Raw genomic sequence first — 17,962 nt, forward strand, 5'->3', positions numbered from 1 at the left:
TGCGGTTGATCACCTGAACCACGCTCATGTTGTCGCAGTTCAGTCTCAATTTCAAGTCCCGACAGGCTTCCCCCTATAGCTCCATGGCCAACACCACTGGAAAAAGTTCCAGCAGGACCAGGTTACGTGTAAACCCTGTGTCAACCCAGGAGGAAGGCCAAGGTGTCTCCTCAGCAACCCCGGATCCTCCAGCCTCCTGTCCAATAAGAGCCCCGACTTGCCTGTCCAGCCAGTCTGCGCCCCGTGTCGCCGCTGCAACCCTCAAACGAGCTAAAATAAGGTCTATGTCCCCCATCTTGCTTAAGAAGAGCAGTGGATGAAAAACTGCCTCCTCCTGTAAATTCTTTCTCCCACTGCCCCGTCCTGGCTCCTCCTTGCCTTTATATACCGCCCCTCCCCTACCTCACAAAGTTTCCCAAATCCTTTCCTACCAGGAACACTCCAAATTTCTTTAACCCGTTGTGTCTCCTTCTCCACACTGTCATGCCCGGCCCTCCTTTATCATTCAGTTCCTTTATTTTCACTCCGGGCCTCACTCCACCAATTTTCTTCAGGTAGCTTTAGGTGCACACTGTGCAGAGGACACAGTACACTAACTGTAAATACTGTAGCTGCCTGCCTATGGTATTATTAGGATCAGAACAACAGCAATTGTCTTCAGGTAGCTTTAGGTGCACACTGTGCAGAGGACGCACTACACTAACTGTAAATACTGTAGCTGACTGTGGTACTAATAGGATCAGAAGAACACCACCAATTTTCTTCAGGTAGCTTTAGGTGCACACTGTGCAGAGGACGCACTACACTAACTGTAAATACTGCAGCTGCCTGCGGTACTAATAGGATCAGAAGAACACCACCAATTTTCTTCAGGTAGCTTTAGGTGCACACTGTGCAGAGGACGCACTACACTAACTGTAAATACTGTAGCTGGCTGCGGTACTAATAGGATCAGAAGAACACCATCAATTTTCTCCAGGTAGCTTTAGGTGCACACTGTGCAGAGGACGCACTACACTAACTGTAAATACTGTAGCTGGCTGCGGTACTAATAGGATCAGAAAAACACCATCAATTTTCTCCAGGTAGCATTAGGTGCACACTGTGCAGAGGACACACTACACTAACTATAAATACTGCAGCTGGCTGCGGTACTAATAGGATCAGAAGAACACCACCAATTTTTTTCAGGTAGCTTTAGGTGCACACTGTTCAGAGGACGCACTACACTAACTGTAAATACTGCAGATAATAGGACTAATAGGATCAAAAGAACACCAGCAATTTTCTTCAGGTAGCTGTAAATACTGTAAAAACACCTGCCTGCCTGTCAGTAGGAAGAGAATAACAGGAACGGATCTAGCTAAACTGAATACAGTGTATATCATCAGCCAGCAATGCACTGGGTTCGAAATTCGGCGAACGATCGAACATGCGATGTTCGAGTTGAACATATTTTCGATTCAAACTCGAAGCTCATCCCTAGTGGTGATGTAATGTTTAATGTCCTTCTTGTTTGGCCTGCGGATGATCACACTGTCCACATTGATCTTACGGCCATATCCCCAGGTGTGTAGCACTGAGACGTATCTCTCAGCTATCTTAGGTGAGAGTTTGGGAAATCCACCCGCAAAGGGATTCGGAGGAAACTTTGCACAGCTTCATCTACACATTGGGTTTCTTTATCCAAGATATCTTCCTGTACATGAACTGGTATGTAGGGATACAGGTATCCGTATTCTTCAGCTACTTTTTTAATGACAATTCGCTGTACCTTTGACAGCCTGGGCAGGGTCTTATTGTCTCCATACCCGGGCAGGACCCGTGCGTCTGGAGCACGCTGAACCGAGTACCCAGCAACAACATCTGGCTTGCAATCAGACTTGGCCACAGGCGTTGGCTTGGTAAGGGGAACTTTGGGGACCCATCGGGCCCAATGATCCTCTTTAAAACATCTAGTAATGCATACCGATGGAGCTGCATTGGCAGACAGCTCAATTTTAACACTAGCAGCAGTAGCAGAGGGAACTTCATCCTCCTCTATCTCACTAATTTTCTCCTCACCACTGTCACTCCACCTCCCAGTCCAAGACAGAGTGTCCGATTTAGATATGGTGGAGCATTCTTTGGCCGAGAGATATTTGCGCTTGGCACTGGCTTTAATCGGCACAACCGTGTTGTCTCCCTTGATGGCTACAGGTAACACCTCCCCCACCAGCACACTGCTTTCACCCCTTACAGGCTTACCTGACCCTGGTATTCTTTCCCTCGGTGACTGTGACACCAAAGCGAGCAGATGGGCCCGACCACGGCCTTGAGGAGCGACCGGAGCGCTGGGTCCTGGGGCAGCCGTTGAGACAGGGAGAGCAACTTCCTGCATGACTCGGGTGACAGCAGGTGGACACTTAATATCACTCCCAGCTGGGATAGCGACATTCTTGTCCCAATCTGCTTGTAGTATCCGTGGAGGTTGGGCTGGTGAGACTACCTTGAGTAGGTGTTTCCCGCAATGTCCACAGACGATCCAAGGCCTCAGCTGTGTGGCCAGACCGCAACACTTCCCACAGATCAGTCCCAAGGCATCATAGCCTCCAGCATTGTACAGGCAAGACTACCCTTTGGTATATACCGCACTCCGGTGTCAGTCAGAGTGCCTTTTGACTTGCTCAGACTAAAGCCAACACCCGGAGCGTACATTTTCCCTTTCGCCATTGTACTTCCAAACTGTGCCATCTTCTCCCACCCACAATCTGGCACATATGGCAGCATATCCTTATCCTCCTCTGCAGAGGCGGGGGCTCCTCCCCCTGCCAACTGATCGGTGCAGATAATTTCTGGAAACTTTAGCGCCCGCTCATTTGCTTCTGCAGCGCGCCAAGTCTGTAATGGAGTCCGTTTTAACCCTAGCAGCACTGCCGGGAAGTGTCAAAAGACCAGGCTGGTACTCTCCCATGAGCAAAGAGACTTGTTGGTTCTTCCCCACATTGTTAGAATGCATAATATTACAGTCTATGAGAAGTAAAGGTGTTACTTGCCACTTTCCCATGGAGCCAGCTGTAGCCGGTTGCTATGGGCGACTGCTGCGAGGATAAAACCTTTGCCCCACTTTGGGCGCCAAATGTAGCGGGCTCCCTTTGGTCTAATAAGAGCCTCCAGAGTTAGAGACAGCTGACATCCTTCTATGTAGAGTGGGTTACGAGGCATGGTGGGTGCAAGGTAAGGTAGATTAAGGGGCACAGGCACTTCTTGAATGCAAAGAGATTTATTGTCTCTCGAACAGAACTGTGGGAGAGAGGGTTGGGGCCAGGACACCCTTTAGCAGTTGCAATATTAATTGGTAGACTCTAAGACTTCTATAGGCAGACAGCGATGCAGGGAAAGGCATCCAGCAAGACACCACATCTGCATGAGTAGGACCACTGTCTCCTATGGCAACAGTCTTGTAATGCCGCGTACACACGACTGGACTTTCTGGGAAACTAGGTCTGACGTTCTTCCCGCCGGACTTCCGGCAGACTACCGCCAGACTTTCTGAACGGACGGACATGCCTACACATGACCGGACTTTCCGGCAGGCTAGGTCTGCCGTTCTTCCCGACGGACTTTTGCCGGAGTTAAGGCGGACTTTCAGAATGAACGGACTTGCCCACACACGAACAAGTCTGCTCATTTTGAACGTGACTCGGGTACGACGGGACTAGAAAAGGAAGTCAATCTCGCTGCTTTTATCAGCGAGATTGACACCTTGCTAGCCCTGTCGCGGGGCATACCAGGCCCATAGGTCTGGTATGGATTTTAAGGGGAACCCCCTACGCCGAAAAAACGGTGTGGGGTCCCCATACTGGACCCCGACCCAAGCACGCAGCCCGGCCGGTCAGGAAAGGGGCTGGGGATGAGCCAGCGGCCCCCCCTCCTGAGCCGTACCAGGCCGCATGCCCTCAACATAGGGGGGTGCTTTAGGGGAGGGGGGCCCTGCGGCCCCCCCAAAGCACCTTGTCCCCATGTGGATGAGGACAAGGGCCTCTTCCCGACAATCCTGGCTGTTGGTTGTCGGGGTCTGCGGGCGGGGGGCTTATCGGAATCCGGGAGCCCCCTTTAATAAGTGGGCCCCCAGATCCCGGCCCCCCACTCTATGTGAATGAGTATGGGGTACATGGTACCCCTACCCATTCACCTAGGGAAAATGTGTCAATAAAAAAACACACTACACAGGTTTTTAAAGTAATTTATTAGACAGCTCCGGGGTCTTCTTCTGACTTCGGGGGTCTTCTTCTGACTTCGGGGGTCCCTCCGGCCTCTTCTCCTGGCATCCGGTTGGTTCTTCTCCGCTCTCTCTGGCCTCTTCTCCCGGTGCTTGACCTCTGCTCCCGGTGTTCCTGTTCTTCTGCCGGCTCCTCCACTATCTTCATGCCACTCTTTTGCTAGCAGTGGTCCGGACTTCTGCCTTCTTGTCTTCTTGTCTGCTTGCCTTCTTCCCTCTTCTCTTCTTCCGATGTTGACACGACGCTCTCTCTGGCTGGAATGCTCTCTGAGCGCTCCGATGTGACTTATATAGGCGGTGACCGCGCCCCCTTATGCCGTCACAGTCCCTGGGCATGCTGGGACTGTGACGTTTTAGGGGGCGTGGTCACTGTCTGACTTTTGGGGAAAAAAAGTCCGCGGGAGCCTACACACGATCGGATTGTGCGGCAGACTCTGGTCCGCCAGACCAAGTCTGCTGTAAAGTCCGGTCGTGTGTACGCGGCATAACAGTTTCTAACACAAATTGTAACAAATTTCTTTACTTTCTCTACAATCTCCTCTTGTAGATCTTCACTCTACTGAGCTCCCAGTCTCTCTCACTAGTATCTTACACAAGCGCCACCCCCACGTCCCTGCTGGGTCTCTAGCTTGACATTCACAGATACTCCTCAAGCGTCACCCCACTGGCCTGTTCAGCCCCTGGCTTGGCACACAAGACTGCTCTGCAAGCATCACCGCCTCTGGCTGGGTCCCTGGCTTGACAACTGCTGAAGTTTCCCAATTCTTCACCGTCCCTGGTTGGCAAGAATGCTGCTCTGGTACATGCTTCGGTTATTCACTGTGGTCCCTGGTAAAAAGGTGGTTGGTCCCTTAGTGGCGACAACTACCCCTCTACCTATGACCATGACAAGTTCTCCAGCCGGCGGAACCGTCCTTTCTGGTTGGACTGCAAGCCGCAGTCCCAACCCTACGCTGCTCTCTTGCTTCTGGATAGGCTCTCTGACAGCCTAGCAGCCAGATGTCCCCGGGATAGGCCTCAGGCTCTGGCCTAGCAGCCTGGGGCAGCACAACACACGTCCACCAAGACAGCCGTCCAGGTGGCACAGAACACGTATCACCTGACCCCACCCAAATAAATAGGTTCTCCCAGCAGGCCAATTGAATTTCGATCCATCTATGGCCAATTTAAGACCCCAAAGGCCTCCTCTACTCATCATCATTACATACAGAGGAGAGGGGTTGTGTAGTTCACAGAATACAGCTGGGTAAACAGATAATATATGATATTTCAGTTCAGTACAGGAAGTTCTAAAAACTCTGTAGTTCTGGCAGGATCAACAGAGATTTTTCTGTACTTAAACAAAATGTTCTTGGCCTAAAAAAAGAAGACTAATGCAGCCATCACAACTAATGACCCACATTTCTATACTTCTAAACATTGTATTTATAGTTTAAAAAAAACAGATACATGATCTATTCATCCTCAGGAATTGATATTTGGTCAATTTAGGTTTTTATTTTAATGAAGAATTCCACAAACGGCTGAAGGTTACACCTAATGGCGACCTCATTATAACTAAACTGACCAGAGAGGACTCAGGATTGTATGTGATGCATTTTAGAAGATCCGAATGTTTGCAGCTGTATGAGCTCACAGTGAACAGTAAGTGAACACAATGTTTCATCTTCTCATTTTCTCCAGATTTTTAAAATGTATCATTATAGGACTAATTTTTATTACAGTGTATACAGTATATACAGTATCTCACAAAAGTGAGTACACCCCTCACATTTTTGTAAATATTTTATTATTATCTTTTCATGTGACAACACTGAAGAAATTACACTTTGCTACAATGTAAAGTAGTGAGTGCACAGCTTGTATAACAAAATAACTCAACACAGCAATTAATGTCTAAACCGCTGGCAACAAAAGTGAGTACACCCCTAAGTGAAAATGTCCAAATTGGGACAAAGTGTCAATATTTTGTGGGGCCACCATTATTTTCCAGCACTGCCTTAACCTTTTTGATCATGGAGGTCACCAGAGCTTCACAGGTTGCCACTGGAGTCCTCTTCCACTACGACATCACGGAGCTGGTAGATGTTAGAGACCTTGCTCCTCCACCTTCCATTTGAGGATGCTCAATAGGGTTTAGATCTGGAGACATGCTTGGCCAGTCCATCACCTTTACCCTCAGCTTCTTTAGCAAGGCAGTTATCGTCTTGGAGGTGTGTTTGGGGTCGTTATCATGTTGGAATACTGCCCTGAAGCCCAGCCTCCGAAGAGAGGGGATCATGCTCAGTATGTCACAGTACATGTTGGCATTCATGGTTCTCTCAATGAACTGTAGCTCCTCAGTGTCGGCAGCACTCATGCAGCGCTTGGGTGACTCCAAAAACAAAATTAATAATAACCAACTCTGTGCTTCCTAGTGTGATAATATTAAATACAAATAATATGAATGTTGAATAAATGAACAAGGTGTGAGAAAACAAGTGCTTGTTACACCATAAATTAGTGCTTATTAGTGCTTGTTACACCATACATAGTGTCTTAATCAACATAAAAAGTGCTTAGTGCTCAATATAAAGTATCCTGCTTGTCTAAATGAATAAATGAATAAATAATAAATAATGAAAAAAGTTCTCTTTAGCACTCTAAATAGTGCGTGCAAATAATGTCCAGCAGTGATAATAAACAATGCATGCAGGTGGTGTTCAGCTGTGACAACAATCCAACATCATGCCGAAGATATCCTGAGTGCTGCAAAACATGCTCCGGTGCTCCTTCGTGACCCCCTTAAGCTAATGTGCTCAACTCAGAGCGTGTGACTCAGCTGTTACCCTGAGTCCAAATACGCTTTGGAGCCACCCCTGGGCTCATTCTCAGTGTCTGCTACACTCCTCCAGCTGGAAACAATGTGGCTCCATACATATAAATGAAAAGGAAACTAAATAGTGTAATATAGTCAAAATACTTTTATTAAAAGAAAACGCTCCCCACACCGGGGTACTCACATGGCACTGGTGCGTCAGTGCACCATACTATAACGCTTTCTATGCAAAATCACTGGATGTTTGGTGTGGTATGCTGTGCTAGGACAGCGCTGGTGTAAAGTCCATGTCAGTCTCTCCGTCCTGGCCCCTCCCCTACGCGTCTTCGACACAGGGATCATGTGTCATCATCAGGGGGATATGAATGGACAGATGCTCCACAGGATTAGATAAGGCGATCGTGGCCATTTTGCCATAGATCGCAGACACTCTAATGCTAGGCTACAATTTCTGTTACGACTAATGAGCCTATCTCATCACATTAACCCTAACTGCTGCTGAAAATAGTGAGTGGGGAAAATTTGCCTAGTGTTATTTTGTCAATAAATGCCAGCCGAATGATACTCATTTGTGAGTATAATTCCAGGACAGAGCTCCGGTACCCCTCACAGCGCATACCACAGCATACCACAGCATACCTCCAAAACTACAGATAAATGCATATCTACATACAAAATATAATGATGAAATTAACAAATAACAGTAATCTAGGATTAAAATCAAAGCTAAAATTATTATACCACGACTCCCCTGTCCGTGCGATTTTAAAATGCATCTCATCAGAGTGATCTGAGTATGCGTGTGGGGTAAACAGATATCCCCATTATGAGTCAATATTTTAATACAGTATGATGCACAATGAATAAAATATGAAAATATTATTAAATAAAAATAGATATAATAGATAAAATTAGGAAATAAAAAAGATAACCATAGAAGACCATTAAAAGGCTACCGCTCAATCCTCATATACGTACCAACAATCGCTCAAATCCTATATATTAATATAATCCTTAACATTAGAAATAGGTGATTGATACGCATCAATCAAACATTCAAGCTGGAAACTGAATAGGCCTGCAAAACCAACAGGAATGCTCAATCTTAGGGTTAAAAATTGCTAAGGAAGCACCTAAGGTCAAATTCTTTATTCAACCCCCCCCCGGGAAGAGGGAGCCTAACTGGTGTATCCACCACGACTCACGCTTGATAATCTCCCTAGTATAATTTGAACCTCTCCAATGTTTCTTAGGTGCCTCTATTCCCCAAAATCACACCCCGACTGTACTTTTGTTATGCACCTCTTTAAAATGTATCAAAAGGTAGTGCTTATCAAAACCTTTCCATATGTTCCTCACATGTTCCTCCATACGATCTTTTAAAGCTCTTGTGGTGCGCCCAATATAAAGAAAATCACATGGGCATTTGACCGCATATGCCACACCCACTGTATTGCAGGATATAAAATCCCTTATTGTGTATATGTGGTTAGTGTGGGGATTAGGGATGAGCTCAGAACAGCGAACAATTTGGGGTGTTCGCGGCAAATTCGAATGCCGCAGAAGACCCTTTAAAAGTCTATGGGAGAAATCAAAAGTGCTAATTTTAAAGGCTTATATGCAAGTTATTGTCATAAAAAGTGTTTGGGGACCTGGGTCCTGCCCGAGGGGATATGGATCAATGCAAAAAAAGTTTTAAAAACGGCCGTTTTTGCAGGAGCAGTGATTTTAATAATGCTTAAAGTCAAACAATAAAAGTGTAATATCCCTTTAAATTTCGTAGCTGGGGGGTGTCTATAGTATGCCTGTAAAGGGGCGCATGTTTCCCATGTTTAGAACAGTCTAACAGCAAAATGACATTTCAAAGGAAAAAAAGTAATTTAAAACTACTCGCGGCTATTGCATTGCCGGTCCGACAATACACATAAAAGTTCATTGATAAAAACAGCATGGGAATTCCCCACAGGGGAACCCCGAACCATAATTAAAAAAAAAAAATGAAGTGGGGGTCCCCCTAAATTCCATACCAGGCCCTTCAGGTCTGGTATGGATATTAAGGGGAACCCCGGCCAAAATTTAAAAAAAAAATGACGTGGGGGTCCCCCTAAATTCCATACCAGACCTGTGGTATGGGTCTTAAGGGGAACACCACGCCAAAAAAAAAAACAAAAAAAACGGCGTGGGCCCCCCCAAAAATCCATACCAGACCCTTATCTGAGCACGCAACCCGGCAGGCCGCAGGAAAAGAGGAGGGGACGAGAGAGCACCCCCCCTCCAGAACTGTAACAGACCACATGCCCTCAACATTGGGAGGGTGCTTTCGGGTAGCCCCCCAAAACACCTTGTCCCCATGTTGATGAGGACAAGGGCCTCATCCCCACAACCCTGGCCGGTGGTTGTTGGGGGTCTGCAGGCGGGGGGCTTATCAGAATCTGGAAGCCCCCTTTAACAAGGGGACCCCCAGATCCCACCCCCCCCCGTGTGAAATGGTAAATACCATTTCACTAAAAAACTGTCAAAAATGTTAAAAATGACAAGAGACAGTTTTTGACAATTCCTTTATTTAAATGCTTCTTCTTTCTTCTTTCTTCTATCTTCCTTTATCCGCTGTGTGACGCATCTCCTCTTCTGACGGTTCTTAAATAATGGGGGGCAGGGCCACCTGGTGACCCCGCCCCCTCTGACCGAGATAGTCCTCCCATCATCACAGGCATTACTAGGCATTATTGTTTGGAGTAGTTCTAGTTAACCCGTCCCCTCTTTAAATTTAATTAGAATGATGGTACCCACCCCATATCCGATCTTCATATAACAAGGGAGGCACCACATAATCTAACTACATTTGGTCATGCCTATTTGTATTAAAAGAAGTTTAGTACATTGTTGTCTAGATGGGTTTGTAACTAGAATGAAATGCAAACTTGATTCAGTGTAAGGAGAGGACACTCAGCAGCTGTTTACACATCTGGAGTAGGGATGAGCTTCGAGTTCGAGTCGAACTCATGTTCGACTTGAACATCGGCTGTTCGCAAGTTTGCCGAACAGCGAACAATTTGGGGTGTTCGCGGCAAATTCGAATGCCACGGAACACCCTTTAAAAGTCTATGGGAAAAATCAAAAGTGCTAATTTTAAAGGCTTATATGCAAGTTATTGTCATAAAAAGTGTTTGGGGACCCGGGTCCTGCCCCAGGGGACATGGATCAATGCAAAAAAAAAGTTTTAAAAACGGCCGTTTTTTCAGGAGCAGTGATTTTAATAATGCTTAAAGTCAAACCGTAAAAGTGTAATATCCCTTTAAATTTCGTACCTGGGGGTGTCTATAGTATGCCTGTAAAGGGGCGCATGTTTCCCGTGTTTAGAACAGTCTGACAGCAAAATGACATTTCAAAGGAAAAAAAGTCATTTAAAACTACTCGCGGCTATTGCATTGTCAGTCTGACAATACACATAGAAGTTCATTGATAAAAATGGCATGGGAATTCCCCACAGGGGAACCCCGAACCAAAATGTAAAAAAAATATGACGTGGGGGTTCCCCCTAAATTCCATACCAGGCCCTTCGGGTCTGGTATGGATATTAAGGGGAACCCCTGCCCAAATTTTAAAAAAAATGACGTGGGGGTTCCCCCTAAATTCCATACCAGGCCCTTCAGGTCTGGTATGGATATTAAGGGGAACCCCGCACCAAAATTTAAAAAAAAACGTTGTGGGGTCCCCCCAAAAATCCATACCAGACCCTTATCCGAGCACGCAACCTGGCAGGCCGCAGGAAAAGAGGGGGGGACGAGAGAGCGCCCCCCCCTCCTGAACTGTACCAGGCCACATGCCCTCAACATTGGGAGGGTGCTTTGGGGTAGCCCCCCAAAACACCTTGTCCCCATGTTGATGAGGACAAGGGCCTCATCCCCACAACCCTGGCTGGTGGTTGTGGGGGTCTGCGGGTGGGGGGCTTATCGGAATCTGGAAGCCCCCTTTAACAAGGGGACCCCCAGATCCCGGCCCTCCCCCCTGTGTGAAGTGGTAAGGGGGTACAAAAGTACCCCTACCATTTCACTAAAAAACTGTCAAAAATGTTAAAAATGACAAGAGACAGTTTTTGACAATTCCTTTATTTAAATGCTTCTTCTTTCTTCTTTCTTCTATCTTCCTTTATCCACTGTGTGACGCGTCTCCTCTTCTGACGGTTCTTAAATAATGGGGGGCGGGGCCACCCAGTGACCCCGCCCCCTCTGACGCACGGGACATGACGGGGCTTCCCTGTGGCATTCCCCGTGACGTCACAGGGAAGTCCCGTCAAGTCACCGTGAGTCAGAGGGGGGTAGGGTTACCGGGTGGCCCCGCCCCCATTATTTAAGAACCGTCAGAAGAGGAGATGCGTCACACAGCGGGAGCCTCCCACCATGCCAGCATGGATGCGGAGCGGCCCGGAGAAGAAGATGAAGAAGAGAAGAAGATGAAGAAGAGAAGAAGATGAAGAGAAGAAGACACCGCGGAGGAGATGCTGGACGAGAACACTGGAGGAAGAATCAGAAGAGCCAGAAGAACCAGAAGAAGAAGAAGAAGAAGAAGAAGAAGAAGATGAAGGAAGATAGAAGAAAGAAGAAGCATTTAAATAAAGGAATTGTCAAAAACTGTCTCTTGTCATTTTTAACATTTTTGACAGTTTTTTTAGTGAAATGGTAGGGGTACTTTTGTACCCCCTTACCAATTTACACGGGGGGGGGGCGGGATCTGGGGGTCCCCTTGTTAAAGGGGGCTTCCAGATTCGGATAAGTCCCCCGCCCACAGGCCCCCACAACCTCCGGCCAGGGTTGTGGGGATGAGGCCCTTGTCCTCATCAACATTGGGACAAGGTGTTTTGGGGGGCTACCCCAACGCACCCTCCCAATGTTGAGGGCATGTGGCCTGGTACGGTTCAGGAGGGGGGGCGCTCTCCCATCCCCCCTCTTTTCCTGCGGTCTGCCAGGTTGCGTGCTCGGATAAGGGTCTGGTATGGAATTTAGGGGGACCCCCACGTCATTTTTTTTTTAAATTTTGGTTCGGGGTTCCCCTGTGGGGAATTCCCATGCCGTTTTTATCAATGAACTTTTATGTGTATTGTCGGACCGGCAATGTAATAGCCGCGAGTCGTTTTAAATGACTTTTTTTTTTTGAAATGTCATTTTGCTGTCAGACTGTTCTAAACACGGGAAACATGTGCCCCTTTACAGGCAAACTATAGACACCCCCAGCTACGAAATTTAAAGGGATATTACACTTTTATTGTTTGACTTTAAGTATTATTAAAATCACTGCTCCTGAAAAAACGGCCATTTTTAAAACTTTTTTTTGCATTAAGCCATGTCCCCTGGGGCAGGACCCAGGTCCCCAGACACTTTTTTATGACAATAACTTGCATATAAGCCTTTAAAATTAGCACTTTTGATTATTCATGTTCGTGTCCCATAGACTTTAACGGTGTTCGCGTGTTCGAACAAATTTTTTTCCTCTTCGCATGTTCTGGTGCGAACCGAACACGGGGGTGTTCGGCTCATCCCTAGTGGGGATGCTGAAATTCCTTAACCGTTTTAGTATTAGTAGGAACCCTGATGCAACTGTAACATCTTCCACAACCATAAAATCCTTTTAGATCCCAGAACATCTTGGGTCTGGAAAGGAGCGGTTCTACAACATTATGTATCAATTTGTCACGTAGACTCGGCGCTCTTTTATACACAATTTTAGGTTTATTGGGGAGTGTATCCCTAAGATGTGCATCTTGTTTTAATACATCCCAATATTTATTTATGATTTTTTCCACTTCCTTACTCTGTAGATTGTAGTCCAAAATGACAGATGTGCTCCCATTATCGTTATCATCCCTTGTTCCAATTCTATCCCTCAAAAGATCTTCCCTATTCAGATGCCTGACTTTATCTCTCTCTTTTTTCAGAAATTCATTACCATAACCTTTATCAGAGAACATTGCACTTAACCTATCTGATTGGGTCTCAAAATCCACATCCCGCGTACAATTTCTCCGCATCCTCAGATATTGGCCTCTGGGAATGTTGTCAAGCCATGGCCTATGGTGACAACTTGATGTGGGAATATAAGAGTTCCGATCCGTAACCTTAAAAAAGGACTTGGTTTCAATACCACTAACAGTTTTAAATATCTCTAGATCAAGGAAGTGTATCCGATCCCTACTAATATCCCAGGTTAACTTGATACTCCGGTCATTATTGTTCATTGATTCCAGTAACCTCATCAGTGATTCCATATTTCCACTCCAGATAATCAGGAGATCATCAATAAACCTTTTGTACAACCGGATATCACCAAATCCATCACCCAGACCTCGTTCCGCCTCCCACTTGGCCATATAGAGGTTCGCTACGCTCAGGGCGAACTTGGCGCCCATAGCTACTCCTCGTACTTGCAGATAAAATTTATTATCATACCAGAAGAAGTTGTGATGTAGACAAAAGTCCAAACACTTCAAAATAAATTTGTGTAGGTCCTCTCGCGTTAAATCATCCTCTTTTTCCAGAGCCCACTTGACTGCATTCAGGGCCCCTTCATGATCGATATTAGTGTATAGCGAGGCTACATCTCCTGTGGCCATGATAAAATCTTCATTGGTGTTAAATCTCTTTAATAATTGTAAAGTGTGCTTGGTATCTGTAAGGTAGGCATCCGTTTTCCTTACTAGTGGTTGTAAATGGAGATCGAAATATTCTCCCAATCTTGAGGTTAAAGACTCGATCCCACTTACTATAGGTCTTCTGGGAGGTTCAACGCTATTTTTATGAATTTTAGGAAGGTAATATATTACCGGGATTTTACTGACCATGGGAACCAAATATTTAGCTTCCTGTTTACTGAGAAGTTTGTTCTCCATACCCTGTTGCACAATAAGTTCTAATCTTTCTTTGTATAATTTAGAGGGATCAGCATTTAGAGGCTGGTAAGTGTCCTCATCATTTAATATCCTGTTCATCTCTGCTTTATATTGTTCAAGGGATAGGACAACAATCCCCCCCTTTATCCGCAGGCCTGATCACTATATCAGTCCTACCTTTCAATGATTCCAACCCCTTCCTGAGATCAATGGATTCATACACCTTCTTGATAGGTAGTCTTTCTAATTCACTCGTGACTAGTTTTTTGAATAGGTCAACATATTTATTGTTGGTTATATGGGGGTTGAATACAGAGTTGTTCCTCAAATAGGTGAAACTGTTGTTCGTAATCACCCTTTCTATCGGATTAATGGCATGGTATTTTTTAATGTTGAGCTTCCTAATACATTTTTGTAATCCAACATAAGTTTTTTTTTTTTTAATAATCTTTATTCATTACACAGTGTTATACAGTAATTTCCATCAACGATAAACATTCCAAACTCATATGCACAACACTCCAAGTATAAAATATCCTAAAACATTATTCACCCGTTTGTTTTTTTTTTTTTTCCCCCCGTGCCTATCCCCCCACCCTCCAACCTAAGGGTCTAACTGTTTTTCCTTCGGTAGTTCTTTAATCCTCTGTGTACATCTACAACACCTCTTCCTACACACACTTTACAAGGGATAACCTATTTCTTCTAACCATGGGTTCCAAATTTTTTTGAACTCCTTCAAATTTTTCCTCCTTACGTATACTACCTTTTCTTTCCATACCGTTTCTGTCACTGTTCTAATCCAGTCATCCTTTGAAGGGGGTCTCTCCGCCTGCCACCTCAGGGCTATTAATTTCCTTGCCTGAAAAAGGCATCTCACCACTGCTTTGTTTATATTATTTCCTCTCCCTTGGCATTCCCCAACTCCCAATACACATAACTTTGGATCCATTTTCAATCCTAATTTAAAGATCTTATTTATAAGTTCTAATATTTCTGTCCAGTACCGATGTAATTTTGGGCATTTCCATATCATATGGATCAAGTCCCCCGTATTCTGGCATCTTGGGCAATTTGCATCCGCCCTCCGCCCAAATTCAAACAGTCTCTTTGATGTGTAATATGCCCTGTGTAGGAGCATTAGGTGTGAGAACTTCTGCGCGGGTGATACCGAGACCTGATGTCCTCCCTCCAACATCTTTCTCCACTGTTCATCCGATATGTTGCCCATGTCTCTTTCCCATTTGCTTCTACACTTGAGCTTTTCTGGTCTCTCCATCCCACCTCTGCATAACAATGGATACATTTCTGCTATGGAACCTTTGTGTCCATCCGCACTACCCATTCTGCAAAGGATAGGGGAGAGGCTCCACCTCGGACCTTGTTCCCCAAATTGAGCCTTTAGGGCATGCCTTATTTGTAGATAGTTGTAATACGTATGATTCGGAATATCAAATTCCTCCTTTAGTGAAATGAATGTTTTGAGTGTGCTGCCATTATACAGTTGGGCCAACTTTACTATTCCTTTTGTTTCCCAAGACTTTATTTTTCCCATTGGCTTTAATTCTTGTAAATACTTATTATCCCAAAGGGGAGTGTACCTGGCCTTTCCTTCCACACCTTCCAACACTTTAATGGATTTCCAAACTTTAATTATTAATTTAACTGTGGGGGGTCTAGAGACAAAAGAATTTGCCTCCAGCACCTGCACAAATGTTTCATGTGGCGCTCCCATGGTCATTATACCCTCATTATTTTCATCCCCTGACCCTATGTGCTGTAACTGAGCTGCTAAAAAATAGAATTGTGGGTGTGGGACCGCCATACCCCCCTCTCGAGTTGATAATTGCAAGGTTTGTAGGCTAATCCTTGATTGTCCCCCTTTCCATATAAGATCTCTTAATATTGTGTCTATTTTTTTAAACCATTTCTTATAAATCCATATTGGTGAATTCTGCAATATGAACAATAACTGGGGCAACCACAGCATTTTGACCAAATTGCATCGTCCAGCAACTGATAAGGGAAGCCTCCTCCATATATTGACTTTATTTTTAAACTTCGTCAACAGGGGGATCAAGTTGTAATTTATATAATTACCTGGGTCCTTTGTTATATAAATACCTAAGTATTTTACTATCTCCACTATTTCTATTTGTATACTCTCCAAATAGGCATTTTTTCCTAATTGGGTCTACCGGTAATAGCATTGATTTTTCCCAATTTATGGTGAGACCAGATAGCTTTCCAAAACTCGTGAATATGTCTATCACCTGCCTAAGTGAGCTCTCCGTATCTCCTAGAAATATGAGGACATCGTCCGCATATAGTGCGATTCTCTCCTCTCTACCTCTTCTCCGGAACCCCTCCATAAGCTGACTTTGCCTCACTGCTGCGGCCACTGGTTCCATGGCCAGGGCAAAAATCAAGGGTGACAGAGGACACCCCTGCCTTGTGCCTCTTTCCAGTCGGAATCCAGCTGAAAGGGTGTTATTGACCTTAACTTTAGCGCTAGGGTCGTTGTATAAAATTTCAACCCACTTCCTAAAGGATGGACCGAAGCCAAACTCCTTCAAGACACGCCTCATAAACCCTCATTCCAGGCTATCAAATGCCTTTACCACATCCTACATCATGACCGCCCTTGACCCCGTATTCTCTATGGGTATTTGCAGGTTTAAAAAAAGCCTCCTGATATTCCTACTCATTGACCTCTGGGGAATAAAAATCCGTTTGGTCTGTGTGGACTAATTTTGAAATTATTTTTTTAAGTCTAATAGCAAGCGTCTTTGCGAGAATCTTAGCATCTGCGCACAGCAAGGAAATGGGCCTATAAGACCCAGGCTCTAAGGGGTCTTTCCCCTCTTTGGGCAGCATAATAATCGTAGCTTCGGTCATTGATTTGGGTAATTTTCCTTCCTTCTTTGCCATGTCAAATACATGAAGGAGCTCCGGGAGTAAAATTTCCCCATATTTTTTATATGTTTCAGCAGGTAGGCCATCGGGGCCAGGGGACTTCTGATTTGCCATTTCTGCTACTGCCATTCTTATTTCCTCTAATGTTATCGGAGCCTCCAAAACCTCTCTGTCAGGGTCTGTGAGGGAGGGTAATTCAATATTCTTGAAAAAACTGTCCATTTCCTCCCCTCCCGCACCCCCCCCGGGACTTATACAGTTCTTCATAATATTCCTTAAATGTATTACTTATCTCTTCTGTCACAGATGATATCTCCCCACCCATGGTTCTAATGGCGGGGATTGCGGAAGGTGAGGCACTGGCCCTAACAATATAGGCCAGCATCTTACCCACTTTTTCCCCTTCCCCATACGCTATTTGTTTTTGGAACATTCTTTTGTTTTCCGATTTCCTGACCATTACCTCTTTATATGTTTGTTGCTTATTCTCCCACTTACTCCTAGTATCGGCGGATGGCTCCTTCAGATACTCCCTTTCGGCCGCAGCTAACTCCGCCCTAATCTTAACCTCCCATTCCAACGATTTCTTTTTTGTCCTTGAAACCTGCTGGATAAGTAAACCCCTCAAATACGCCTTTAATGCATCCCACATCACCCGTCTTGTTGTTGTATCCGTATTAAAATCTATAAATTCTTTTACCTTGCCTACAATCTCATTCTGACCTTCTATTAGTTCGAACCATATTGGGTTCATCCTCCACAGCCCACCTAATTTATTATTCCTTATATTTACCATAGCCATTAACAGTGAGTGATCCGACACCCCCCTAGGTTGGTAGACTATATCTTTAATTATTTGGGAAGCTAAATTGTTGCCCAATATAAGGTCGATTCTTGAAAGTGTGGAATAGGAACCCGAATAGCATGAAAATTGCTGTGCCACCGGGTTCCGTATTCTCCCAGAGGTCCAACAATCCAGCTTCTTCAAGAAATTGACCCATACGCTTTCCTTGTGGCCCCCATCCCTGATTACCTGGGGGAAACCTATCCATTTTTTTGTTAATTATGACGTTGAAATCCCCAA

The sequence above is a fragment of the Aquarana catesbeiana genome, linkage group LG13 (assembly GCF_042186555.1).
Source record: "Aquarana catesbeiana isolate 2022-GZ linkage group LG13, ASM4218655v1, whole genome shotgun sequence".
Taxonomy (NCBI): domain Eukaryota; kingdom Metazoa; phylum Chordata; class Amphibia; order Anura; family Ranidae; genus Aquarana; species Aquarana catesbeiana.